The sequence below is a fragment of the Gorilla gorilla genome, chromosome 16, assembly GCF_029281585.2.
Source record: "Gorilla gorilla gorilla isolate KB3781 chromosome 16, NHGRI_mGorGor1-v2.1_pri, whole genome shotgun sequence".
Lineage (NCBI taxonomy): Eukaryota > Metazoa > Chordata > Mammalia > Primates > Hominidae > Gorilla > Gorilla gorilla.
Window position 1 is genome coordinate 89,457,138 of NC_073240.2, and position 11,833 is coordinate 89,468,970.

An 11,833-nucleotide genomic window follows, 5' to 3' on the forward strand; every position below is an offset into this window, starting at 1 on the left:
CCCTCCTGGCTCTGGAGCCAGACCTGCTGCAGACAAATCTCAGCTCTGCCACTTCCTAGCAGAACCACCTAGGGCAAGCTACTTAGCCACCCTGTGCCTCAGTTTTCTCCCCTGTAAAATGAGGATGATTGTGGGACCTGCCATGTCACTGTGCTGAGAATGGAAGCGGGTTAAAATAAAAGTCCCCTTAAAGGAGCCCCCAGAGCAGTCATCACACAGCATTTGCTGTCACTGTGATGAGCTCAGTTTTCTCTAGAAGATTCCTCCAACGGGCTGCCCTGCTGAGGGCAAAGCCTGAGGCCCACAAAGGTGTGGAGAGCAATGAGAATGGTGTGCCCAGCATTCTGCATGGAGGCATGTGTGCCCTCACCAAGCTGGGAGGGTTGCTGTGGGCCTGGGGGACATTCTGGTGCAGGAAATGAGCCTGTTCCAGTCCACAGTCTTTACTGAACACCTGCTAGGTGGGGGCTCTTGGGGACAGAGCTGAATAAGCCTTAATGCCAGCCTTCAGGAGCTCACCACACAGTGAGGAAACAGGAACATTAACAAGCTAATGCCATATAGGACACATCGTGGGGCTCCCGAGGGTGTCAGCTGGACTGAGACACTAGCTGTGCCGCCCTCTTCTGTTCAGTGACCTCCTGGGCGGGTAAGAACATAGAGAGCAGTAGAGGGCAGCAGGGTGGGGCCTCAAGGTCAGAGCATGCCTGCCCAGACAGCAGGCAACAGCAGTCCTGAGTGGGTGACAGAAGGAGGGCAGGGGGACGTCAGTCACCTGGATGGGAGACACAGCCTGCAGCTCAGGGATGGGGGTGATGGGCGCAGGGAAGAGCAACCAATCATTTCCAGGGAGACAGAACATGACCCCGGAAAATGAACCCCAGATGCAAATCAGGGAGTCATGAGGTCACTCTCCTGCCACTTCTGCTTCCCCAGGGCCCAGGGAGCTGCTCTGGGCTGGAAAGGAGGAGGGAGGGTGTGCCCTGGTCAGTCTCACCTAGGAGCAGGGGGCATGGGGCAGGTCAGCCGCTGGTTGGGCAGAATGCCAGCTGGGTGCTGGGAGCAGGAAGCGGGGCTACCCTTCAATACCACGTGGAGCTACTCTCTTCATCTGACCTGCACCTCGCCTCACCCAGGCTCACCTCCACCCAGCGCACGGGGGAGAAGGGCTGCCCTATCCCCACAGCCCTCTGACTTTTCTGCCGAGAACATGGCCCCGGGAATGGACGGAATCTGCCGTGCACTCTCAGCAAACTTGGCCCACCTCCCCTCTCCAGAGGTCAATTTCCAGGTGCAGGGAGAGGCCAGGAGAGTTGCTGCTTGGCTGCACACATCCTAGAACGACAATGGAGACCTAGGGACAATGGAGACCTCAGGGGTCCTGCTCTCCACGGCTTTCCCAGCTCTCCCAAGTGGGTGGCCCATCAGAGACTCTCCAATAAACCCACGTTGGATAAATGCACAAATAGAGAAACGAATGAACGGTCGCCTGGGAAGAGCACGTAGCCACCTGCGCATGGACACACTGATGCGCGGCTTTCCTCCCTCCCTGTCTCACTTCCGCTCTCCCTCCCAGGCTTCCTGGGGTTACCTTCCAAATAAACTACCCACACCTCAAATCTTCATCTCACACAGGCAGAGTGACAGGGAAAGAAATGAAACTCGCTTCTCTTGCCTTTCCGCGTGGGGCCTCTGTGAGCAACAGCAAGGCCAATGAATCAACTTCCCAGCCAGGGGGCACAGTCTTGACAACTCACTCTACTGTTATCACATTCAGTACACCTGGGAGCAGGTAAATCTAGAATTTTCAAAACTCCATTTAGGAAAATTGCACCCTCTCCACCTTAGGGAAGCCACATTTTCATATATATAAATTTTTCTTTAAACTTTACATTAGATCCGTTTTCTAAAATTCTGCCCCCGCTTCTCTTGAGATAACCCTTTGAGCTGTAGATCATTTGTCTAATACCTGCCTCCCTCCATTCACCTGTAGCTCCAAGAAGGAAGTATCACGGTCTTTTATTTTCTCAAGGCTGTGCCCCAGGGCTCAGCATGGGTCTGGCCCACAGCTGGTGCTAGGCGCTAGGATGAAAGAGGGTAGACTCTCCTCCTCTTTGGGTCCCACAGAAGGAAGAGCCAGGCTGGCCCTGCTAGCGCATCTGCTCATTCTTCCCCAACAGTCCAGATGCTAGGATGGGCTTTGGCAAACAGCAAGGCAGGCAGCCAGACACCTGGGCACCCCACAGCCTAGGTACAGATGCAGCTCAGCAGTCACTGGGGGCTGAACACACCGCCAATGCCAGGCCCCCATTAGCTGTCTGTTACGCACTTGGAAGACAGTCCTTTGGAAAACAGAATATGAGGCCGCCCCTCCAACACCTGCCCTAGGGATGGGAGCCAGAAGTCCCCACAGGCCATAGAGCCCTCCCACGGAGGAGGAGGAGCTGCAGCTGCAGGCCCTAAAAATTAGGCCCTTCTTTCCACCCTCTTCCTTCAACACCAGGGACTTTGAGGAGCCCTGAGCTGAACTCTTCCATTTCTTTCTTGCTCCTGAGTGCCTCAAAGACAAGGTTTCTGCCAAGAGAATAAAACTGCACCCCTCCTCCACGCCCTTGCCCCCTCCCCACTTCTTATGTTATTTCCCTCTCTGTGTCTTATCGCCACATTTGTTCAAATGACTGCCACTTAAGAGGTGGCAGGGAGTCAGAAACACAATCTGGAGCAAAGCTGATATTAAATAACTTCCTGAGCCTGGCCCGACTGCCAACGCTCCCTCCTGCATCTCAGGTGGAGAAATGAAGAGGCTGCAAGGATGAGAGCCAGGGACACCCCAAACCAGCCTCAGAGCCACTCCTCTGCTGAGAGGAGGCTGGAGTTTCTTCACCAGTAAAGCCCAAAGCTTAGCAGTGACCCCTACCCCTGCTTCTCACTTGATCCCATCCCCCATAGCACGCACACACACACACACATACACACACACTGAGCAAAAGGTATTCAATCATGTCTGACACTCAAATTTAAGCTAAAAGAGGCTTTTTTGTCAACCAGACCAACCCCTACATTTCCCAGGTAAACAAACTGAGGTTCAGAGATCTGGAGTCTCTTGGCTAAGGCCAACCAGATAGACTGTATTAAAGCATCTCAAAAAGAGTGGTGCCCCAGGAAAACACCAGAAAGGCTCTGGTCTTTAGGTGCCAGGATTGTTTCATCACAATCAAGTTAGTCAGTTGCCCATATGTTTTCTCCAGTTGTGACTTCGTACTGTGGGCCCCAGCAAGAAACATCCCTAATAGCCATCATCACATGAATGCCCTCAGAAAAAAATATCTTTAGCACCTAGCAGTTGAAGGGGAGAAATTCTGCTAACGAAACCTCTGAAGCCAATATCCACTAACCCTGACTCAGCCTGACCTGGCCTGGACAATCCCCACCACACCACCTGCAAGATCGGAATACACTTGCTGTTCTCCATGCCAGCCACTGGGTGTCACTGCTGCCCCCCCATGAATTGGAACCATAGAGCGTTCAGTAGGGGGTAAAATGACCCCAGCAGGCCAAGGGGATCTCATATATATCTCCTGGGTGTGACCTAACTTCATATTTCTCCCAGAAAGAGATAGGTGGCCAACCATGTTCCAGATGCTGTTCCAGATGCTGTTCTATCATGTTCCAGATGCTGTCCCCACATCATGTATTTTAATCCTCACAACACCATCTCATAGCAACTTTCCCAATAACATCTTACTTTGCAGGGGGAAGAAAATGAGGCAGAGAAAAATTAAATAACATGCTCACAGTTTAAAAAAGCAAGCAAGGAGGAGGGCAAGGATTGGAACCTGAGACAGATGCCAAATTCCATGACCTTTTTACTACACAATTTAGCCTCCCTTGAGCTATCAGTCTCAGTGCTATGGGCTCTGGCTGAATCAAGCTGGTTTGCCATGACCCCAGAGAAGATGGCACCTGGGAAAAAACCAAGTGGGGCTCAGACTTTCATCAAAGGTACAAATCACAACAGGACAGGCTCAACAGCCCTTCCCTCCCTGCAGAAATCATGGTCTAGTGCCCTCTTGCGGCTTTATATGGAACTGGGATGAATGTCCATGGGAGGCTCTCATGAGTGGATTGGAAGGATTTTAGGTCATCCTATCCCATTGGATTCCTAAATTCTTTCTACCAGGGATGGTCCTGAAGCCCCCTCTTCAGAAAGACTTCTTGGATTACAATAGCCAAGAGGGAATCAGCTAGTGAATGGGAAGCTATGTAAGGCAAGAATAGCAATAAAACCGCTTGGGACAACATCTGCAAGAAGCTAGATGCTACTAAATTACCCTAGATAGAGATTTCTGGCATCCAGATTTCTGGGGCTGCAGAGTGGGGAAGGCAGGTGGTTAAAGGCTTTGCCTGGGACACTCTGACACTTGGTATTCCAAAGGAGTCCCTTAGCAGAAGCCATAACAATCTCCCTGTCCCTGTGGAAGGCATGTACCTCAGCCACTGTGTCCCTTTTTCCAAATATATGCCATCTTAGTCCTTCTCTTGCCTCCGTCAGCTTTGTCCACATGCTAGTTCCCTCATGCGACTTCCTCTAATCCCATTCTTCAAGGACCTGGAAATGTCACTGCCCATCACCTCTTACAGACTCCCGTGGACTGCTCACCAGCTTGGCTTCTGGGTAGCCATCACATGCCAGGCACCTACCATAATCTCATTCAACACTCACAACCTCTCTATTAGATGGGTATAGCTAACCAGATTTTTCAGATGAGGAAACTGAGGCTCAGAAAAGTTAAGTAATGTGCCTAAGCCTGTACCAGGGCAGAGCCAGGATTTAAACTGAGTTTTTTGACCAAAGAAGCCTCTACTCTTCCCACTACACCATGCCACCTCTCAGACAAAGGGACCACTGAAAAGTTTGGGATCCAGGAATTGGTCTAACCAAATACCCTGGTTTAGAAGATTAATCTGTTAGGGTGTGGAAAATGAGCTAGAGGCAGGAGAGACTGGAAGCAAGAAGAACAGATGAGGGCTATAAAAAGTATCCATGCTTTTGGGGATGAGGTTCTGGGGTGTAGTAATAGGAAGAGAGAGAAAATAGTTTTACACACACACACACACACACGTGCTCATTGAAATCTTATAATAATCCTGCCTTATGTTTATTATTTTCATATGAGAAAACTGAGGATCAACAAAGTCAAGTAGCCAGCCCAGGGTCTCAGGATGTAAGAGGCAGAGTCATGATCTAAAGCTTCATTTAGTCGTTGCCATAAATAATTAGGGTTGTATATGTAAATGATCTCTGGCCCAGTAGAAGGGATAATGTCAGCTTCTTTCCTTCTCTTCAGTGGACCAGACTTGAAAAACTGTAAGAAATAAGGAAGTGGGGAAAGACGGACCACAACAGAGAGAACACTGCCTGCAGCCCCAGGTCAGGAAGCTGGGAGCAGACCCTCAAGAAAGAGTCACAGGCCCCAGACCAGAGAGCTCCACACCCACCCCAAAAGCAGCAGACCCTGTCTCTAAAGCTGATAACCTTGTTAGTAGGAGGACGCTCATTTGTGCATGGAACAAGACAGCACCTGCTCAAACACAAGACTGCCTGGAACAGACAGACGAGCCAACGATACTCTCAGAAGCACTGTCAAAACCAGCCAGTTCAGGCAGGGCCCACGGCCCTGGTTTGCAAGGCACTTTTGTAGCCACCTCTGTGTATGGTTATCTCCTAAAGCAGACACAGGATCTGGAGAGGTTAAGAGAAGGCACCAAGCTCTCATCTCTAGTCAATGCCAGGACCTGCTATTTTCTGAGCACTGCTTGTCGTCCGGTAATTTCCAAGCTTGGGTTGGTGGGGGCAGGGAGAGGGGAGAGATGCCCCCACACTTGAGCCAGGGCATCAGACAGCCTGAGAGCCTGTATAAGGCTCACTTCCTCCATGATACTAGCCCCACAGTGAAACTATCTGTCAACTTCTCTATTAAGCCTGTGGGTCTTCCTGGGCTACCTTCCATGCATTCACCCCATTACCCTCTGTGCAAATGTGCTGATCTCTCCTGCTGCTGTTGAGAGAAGGCTGGAAGGAGAGCACACCAGGTGGCTTTCCTCCGTCCAATGCACTCGCCCAGCCACCTCCTTCCCAAGAAGCCAAAGGCTCATGAGTCAGAAAGTCCAGGTACAGGAGTCTTACATCCCTGGACTGCAGAGATACAATGGAAGCAGGGTCATCTCGGCGGAGAGATGCCCCTCATAGAGGAGAGCTGACCTCTCTGCTCAGCCCTGGCTCAGGAAATGCTCTGAAAGCCAGGGCTGACAGTGCACTTCTCACCAGGCTAGCGCCACACGCCCGGCTCCCGTCCTGGGAAGCCATCAGCCCAGGACCGTCTCGTGCGCCACACTGCCCTCTGGTGGCCACCAGGAGTGTAGCCGCAGAGGGAAGCCAAAATCTTTTAAGGTCTGTTTACAGAGACCTCAGACACGATGTGCACAGAACACAGAAGAGACGCACTTGTGCCTGTGCCAAGACGCCCCCAGATACACGCACGCAGCCCTGTTTCCCGCGGCAGGTAGCCAGGTTTAGGACTTCGAAGCTACTATTGCTCCCCTCGTGTTCTCCTCTTCTCTGCAGCACTCTAAGAGCTCCTTTCCCCGCCTGTCTGTAAAAGCCCGAACCCCTCAGTCCCAGAGCAGACACCAACAGGCGGATGGAGACCCACACCAGCTAGGGAGGCAGGGCCTTTCGTTCTGGGCTGCCTTGTGCCAGGAACTCACTGGGCGATTGGGCCAAATCAATTCACCTCTCTTGATTCCTAAGTTCTTTCTCTGTAAAACAGTGTTTGGCCCCAACATTTTCTGAGGCCCTTTCCAGATCTAGTAATTTATGGTTCAAAGTCTTGATATTCTCTCTAACTCAGAAATCTTCCCAGTAGTCTAGAAAAGGAAATAACCAACATGGTACCCAATTATTTACAGAGCCTAGCGAATACATCATTGCATAGGTCTGAACATGACAGTGACCCTACGGGGGTGCCGGGCTGGAGAGTTCCATGACCTCAGCTCTCAGAAGTGCGAGGCCAGTGGCTGAGCGATCATGAAGCAAGCTCACACAGCCAAGAAGCAGCAAACGTGGAAAATGCACCAAACCCTGCCCCACAGTTTCGGCTGTTTCACAGAAGAAAGTTGTATCTGTCTCCCACACTAAGAGCTCATCCCTATGGAGACAGAGTTGGAGCTTCCATGAGCAATGAAGGTAGAGAGGCGGGGTAAGGTCGCAGGGGGATAAAGGCTGCTTATTGCGGAGAGGACCAGGGAAGGACGCAGAAAGAAGCTCTAAACATCAGCTTCCAGCTCCAGCTGCCCAGCGCTTTAGACACCCCCCTTTTGCTCTGCACCCAGAAATGCTCCTGGCACCCCAAAGCTCTACCTGGGAGAAGCCACTCAGCCCTCTGCTCTCCCATCCAGGCTCTCACTGGCCATGAGCACCAGGGGCATAGTCCTGCTGACCACGGCTCAGCCCAGAGAGGAGCTGGCTGGGACCCAGCCACCAGCTTTCTGAATCTCAGCCAGCCTCAGCTGGCACCTGTTCTGCTGTGGGCTGACCTGACCTCAGAGGCCAGGACATCATGGGGTGGATGAGGAGGCCTGGGAAGAGGGTGTGGCTGAGACACAACCTCAGGAGAAACTCCCTGTTGGGAACAGGTCAGAAGGAGAGACCAAAAGCCTCCCCCACTACTAGAGAGGTCTGCCTGGGACAGTGTTGGCCACACAGTTTGGCCAATACCACACCCATAATTATCCTATGTGCCTTCCCCTCCTATCCCAGCCAGGGTAATTCCCACCCAAGTAACTGAAATGTTGTAAACTAAAGGATTCTCCTAGACTTTTACATCTACTCTTTTATTTATTTTTAACTTAATAGTAATATGTTCGTGTGTGTGTGTGTGTGTGTGTGCATGTGTGCATATATATGTGTATGCTTGTATGCATAAGAGTATTGCAAAAGAGCATAGGCAATATAGCTTAATATTTAAATACCAGACTGCTTTGCCATTTACTGGCTGCATGAAATTAAGTGAGTTAAGTTCCTTCTCTGCACTCAGTTTCCCCATCTGGAAAATAAGGCTAATAATAGTACTTATCTTATTGGGGTTGATGTGAGGCTGCAATGAGGTATTAGCCTTAGAGTGCTTGGCACAGTGTCTTGAACATAGTAAGTGTTCCAGAAACGCTAACGATTGTTATCATGTACTCAGTAGATGCTAGCTGTCACTAGTTATGTATAGAGAGATTTCTCTTTGCCAGACATGACCCAGGGCACTGAACTTCAACAGGGTGCTTACATAATGTAGTTGTTATTATTATCCGTTCCTTATAGATAAGGAAATTGAGACCCAGAGGAGGAAAGGGATTTGTTCAAAGCTAGGGAGAGGCCATGCCTGGAGGAGCTGCTGGGAAAACTGGGCTTAGGAAAAGAGCAGCTGCCAGAGTCCTCCATGCTTGATGATGCATGTCTGGGGAAGGAATCCTGAATCTCCCACCACCCAGACTCTGGGACACTTATGATGGGACAAGCCAGGCAGGAGGACCGGGGGCAGAGGTGAGGCCAGGGGAAAAGGACAGGCTCCCAAGTCTGCTGAGCCCGAGGTTCCCCAGCCCTGTATGTGAACAGAGCTCAGCAGAAGGCCTCATCGAGTTGATTTCTAATTGGTGTGGGCTGCAAGCTGCAAAGAGCTCTGGGGCTGCCAGTCTCACATAGTTGCTGCCTCTGGGGACCCTGAATTTGGAAACATTGCCTCAGAGGGAGACACAGTCATGGGGGAGGCTCTGGCTTTGACAAAGTGCCCAGAACAAGAGCCAGCACTGAGTAGAAGGTGGCCCCAGCACCTAGGAGTGTGCCCGGGAAGAGAAGTCTTCGAGTGACCCAGGGACCCCGGCTGAGTCCCTGCCCACTCTGGGCCCTTGGACCCTCATGGGTGACATGAGGGAGAAGATGACTGCAGTGGTCCTTTCCAGCTTTGAATTCTGGTAAGCCCTGCACTTAGAGGCGGCGGAAATGGGAAGAGCCTCCTTGGGGGTTCTCAGGACTCCACTGGGCCCTGAGCTTTGGTGTTAGCCTCACTGGAGTCTTCACTCCTTATGACCCAACCCATCAACGAGCAGGTTCCAACACACCGGGCCACCAGGAGGATTTGTGTTCCTCAAAGTTGAGGTCAACGAGGCTCAAAGAATGACAAATGACATGAGCTGATCACTCAGTTCATCACCAACATCTGAGTGACTGAGTCCAGCCTCTATCTGGGCCACTCTTTGACCAGTTGCTGAACACTCAGCCGCCCTTTGCAAGCCCCTCAAAGATGGGTCATTCCCGCAATGCTGCCCTTTGGGTGGAAAAAAACTTCCTAGATGAAAATGCTCTGCACCTTCCTTCCCAACAAGCCAAACCCCAGGGCCTCAGGAGACCAAGGTCCCCAGGTTTGATCCTGGAAGTATCTTTCTCTGGGGCTGTAACTATTCCTGCTTCCAAATCTCATGTCAATAGCCCCTCACATTTCTGTCTTCCTCTCTCAGGCGTAGTCCTAATGTCTGGCTGAAAGGCCACGCCCAAGAAAGAACAGAGCCAAGGGGACCCACAAGCTGGTAAGAGAAGCCCCAGAAGAACCACAGACTCCTGAGAGCCTCTGGACTTTTCCATTTGTGAGCTACGACAACATGACCACCTGGGACACTAGATTTGTTCTTTATTTTGTTTTCTTGATCTGTAAAATGGGACTGTTAAGCTCTGCTTTTGTATGCCAAGCAACTGTCACAAAAATAAACTCAACAATTGTAAACTAAAAATAATGATATGACTGATGGGGGCATTCGCGGAGATGAAGAATTTGCTACACAAGGATAAGAAGGTAGGATCCCAGTAGGCACTAGACCATCGTTTAAGAGCTGGCCTGGCCCCTGCGAGGGGGCTTTTGGGCCTTGGGAACTCTGATCCGGAACTGAGATCCTCCACCCCACCCAGCTTATTCCCTCCTCACATTAACCATACCCCCCTATTAATCAACCCTTCCTTGGCCCAGCACCAAGAGAGAGCCAGGGGCTTCAGGACCACCTCTTCTGTCACCACCCTGTCTCCTTCTCAAGTGCCAACCCTCCCAATCACAAGAGCAGTGGGTACCAAGCTGTATTGATCGTGCATGATTTAGCAATCAAAAAGTTTATTTTATAACCCCCAAACACTCATATTTATTACTTTATATGTTTATATATCTATTATCTATACATTAAATATGAAATATCCTCTTTTCTAGGCAAAAATAATTTGCAATAGAAGTTCCAGTGTTTTCTTCTCACACCCAGTGGAGAGCTGTGCTCCAGCAATGGGCTGAAAGCTTTGCAAAAGAACATCTTTTCCTGGCCTTGAGCCCAGGGTGCAGATGGGGAGTCATGAAGCTGGGTGTCCAGGCCCTAATGAGAGGCTGCAGGCCCCAGCACATTCTTGTTAAATATGCCATTTGGTCTGGGCAGTTGACTCTAAATAGTGTCATGTGTCACAAATGGTGTCAAATTCTGGGTGGCCTGAGTTTGCTGGAGGTGGGAAGGGAAGAAAGAGGAGAATAACCAGTGTCCCAAGGTCAGTGAGGGAGTGCACCTCCTCCTGGCACCATCACAAGGATCATTGCCATCCCAAGGAGGTGCCCTTAAAAGTGGCGTGGCCGAGCCTCCTGGGGGAAGTTCCCTGGGCCCTGAGATGACATATGTCCAAGTAGGAAGAAACACTCTGCCCTGCGGCCTCAATTCATAGTTGAATTTACAGGCTCTGAAAGTCTAGAGTGCCCTGATGGAGCTCACAGGGAGTTAGGGGCAGAGCCAAGGTGGGATTCACATGATCCATCCCTTTCTCTGCCACCAGCCAACTGGAGGCCCCGAGGGGAGGCTGGAGACCATGCCTATGACTTCTGTGCAAGCCACCCATGGGAGCACATGGGACGGGGACCCGGGCCACAGTGGAAATGCCGTGATATTGGCAAGTGCCATACCAAAGGAGGGCCTCAGTCTACCCACATCCACCCAAGAGCCAGCTGAAGTGGGGCCCTGGCCCTTCTACAGAGTTGGACAGAAGCAGCAGCTGGCAGGGACTGGCAAGGCAAGGACAGGCCCTCCCTTTCTCACAGCAGCACCTCCTGTTCGGCCAGGCAGGAGGGTAGTAGGAGCCTTCTAGGACCCTAAGGAACCTTCCAGGTTGCAGGCTTAGCCTTCCTGGGGCCAGTAGATGAGGACTTACAAAGCAGTGGCCAGGCTGGGCTGGTTTTTGCCCAAAGCTGTCATGGCCTCAGGTCCCATGGAGGTGCAGAGCAGATGCCCTTGGCCCCAGGGTATATGACAGAAGCTTGACCTGCTGGGCTTCCTGGGGCAGGGGGTCTTGGCTCTGGAGCCACCAATAGCCTTTCCTTGGTGGAAAACCCCAGGGCCTCAGGAGACCAAGGTCCCCAGGTTTGATCCTGGAAGTATCTTTCTCTGGGGCTGTAACTACTCCTGCTTCCAAATCTCATGTCAACAGCCCCTCACATTTCTGCCCACCTCTCTCAGACCTAGTCCTAATCCTGGGGTTCTGAGCACCAAACTGTGCCTACCGAGAGTGAGCCCCATGATGCCTTTGGGGCCTGGCTCATACCCTGCTGGGTCATTGTCAAGGCTGGGTCTCCCCTTGATCCTTAGAAAGAATGAGACTCAGGAGCCAACATGACAGCCAAAGCCCTGAATGATCCTTCAGCCAGCCAGAAGAGGGCCTTCAGGGAGGGCCATGGAAATGAAGGGATCGGAGAGCTGCCAAATGCCAGGGACC

General features: G+C 51.4%; 1 protein-coding gene across 14 annotated transcripts in view; it reads right to left on the reverse strand.

Annotated features, from left to right (window-relative positions):
- NTRK3 (neurotrophic receptor tyrosine kinase 3) overlaps positions 1–11,833 on the reverse strand; it is a 397,164-nt gene that overhangs the window by 380,383 nt on the left and 4,948 nt on the right. The window lies entirely within an intron of this gene.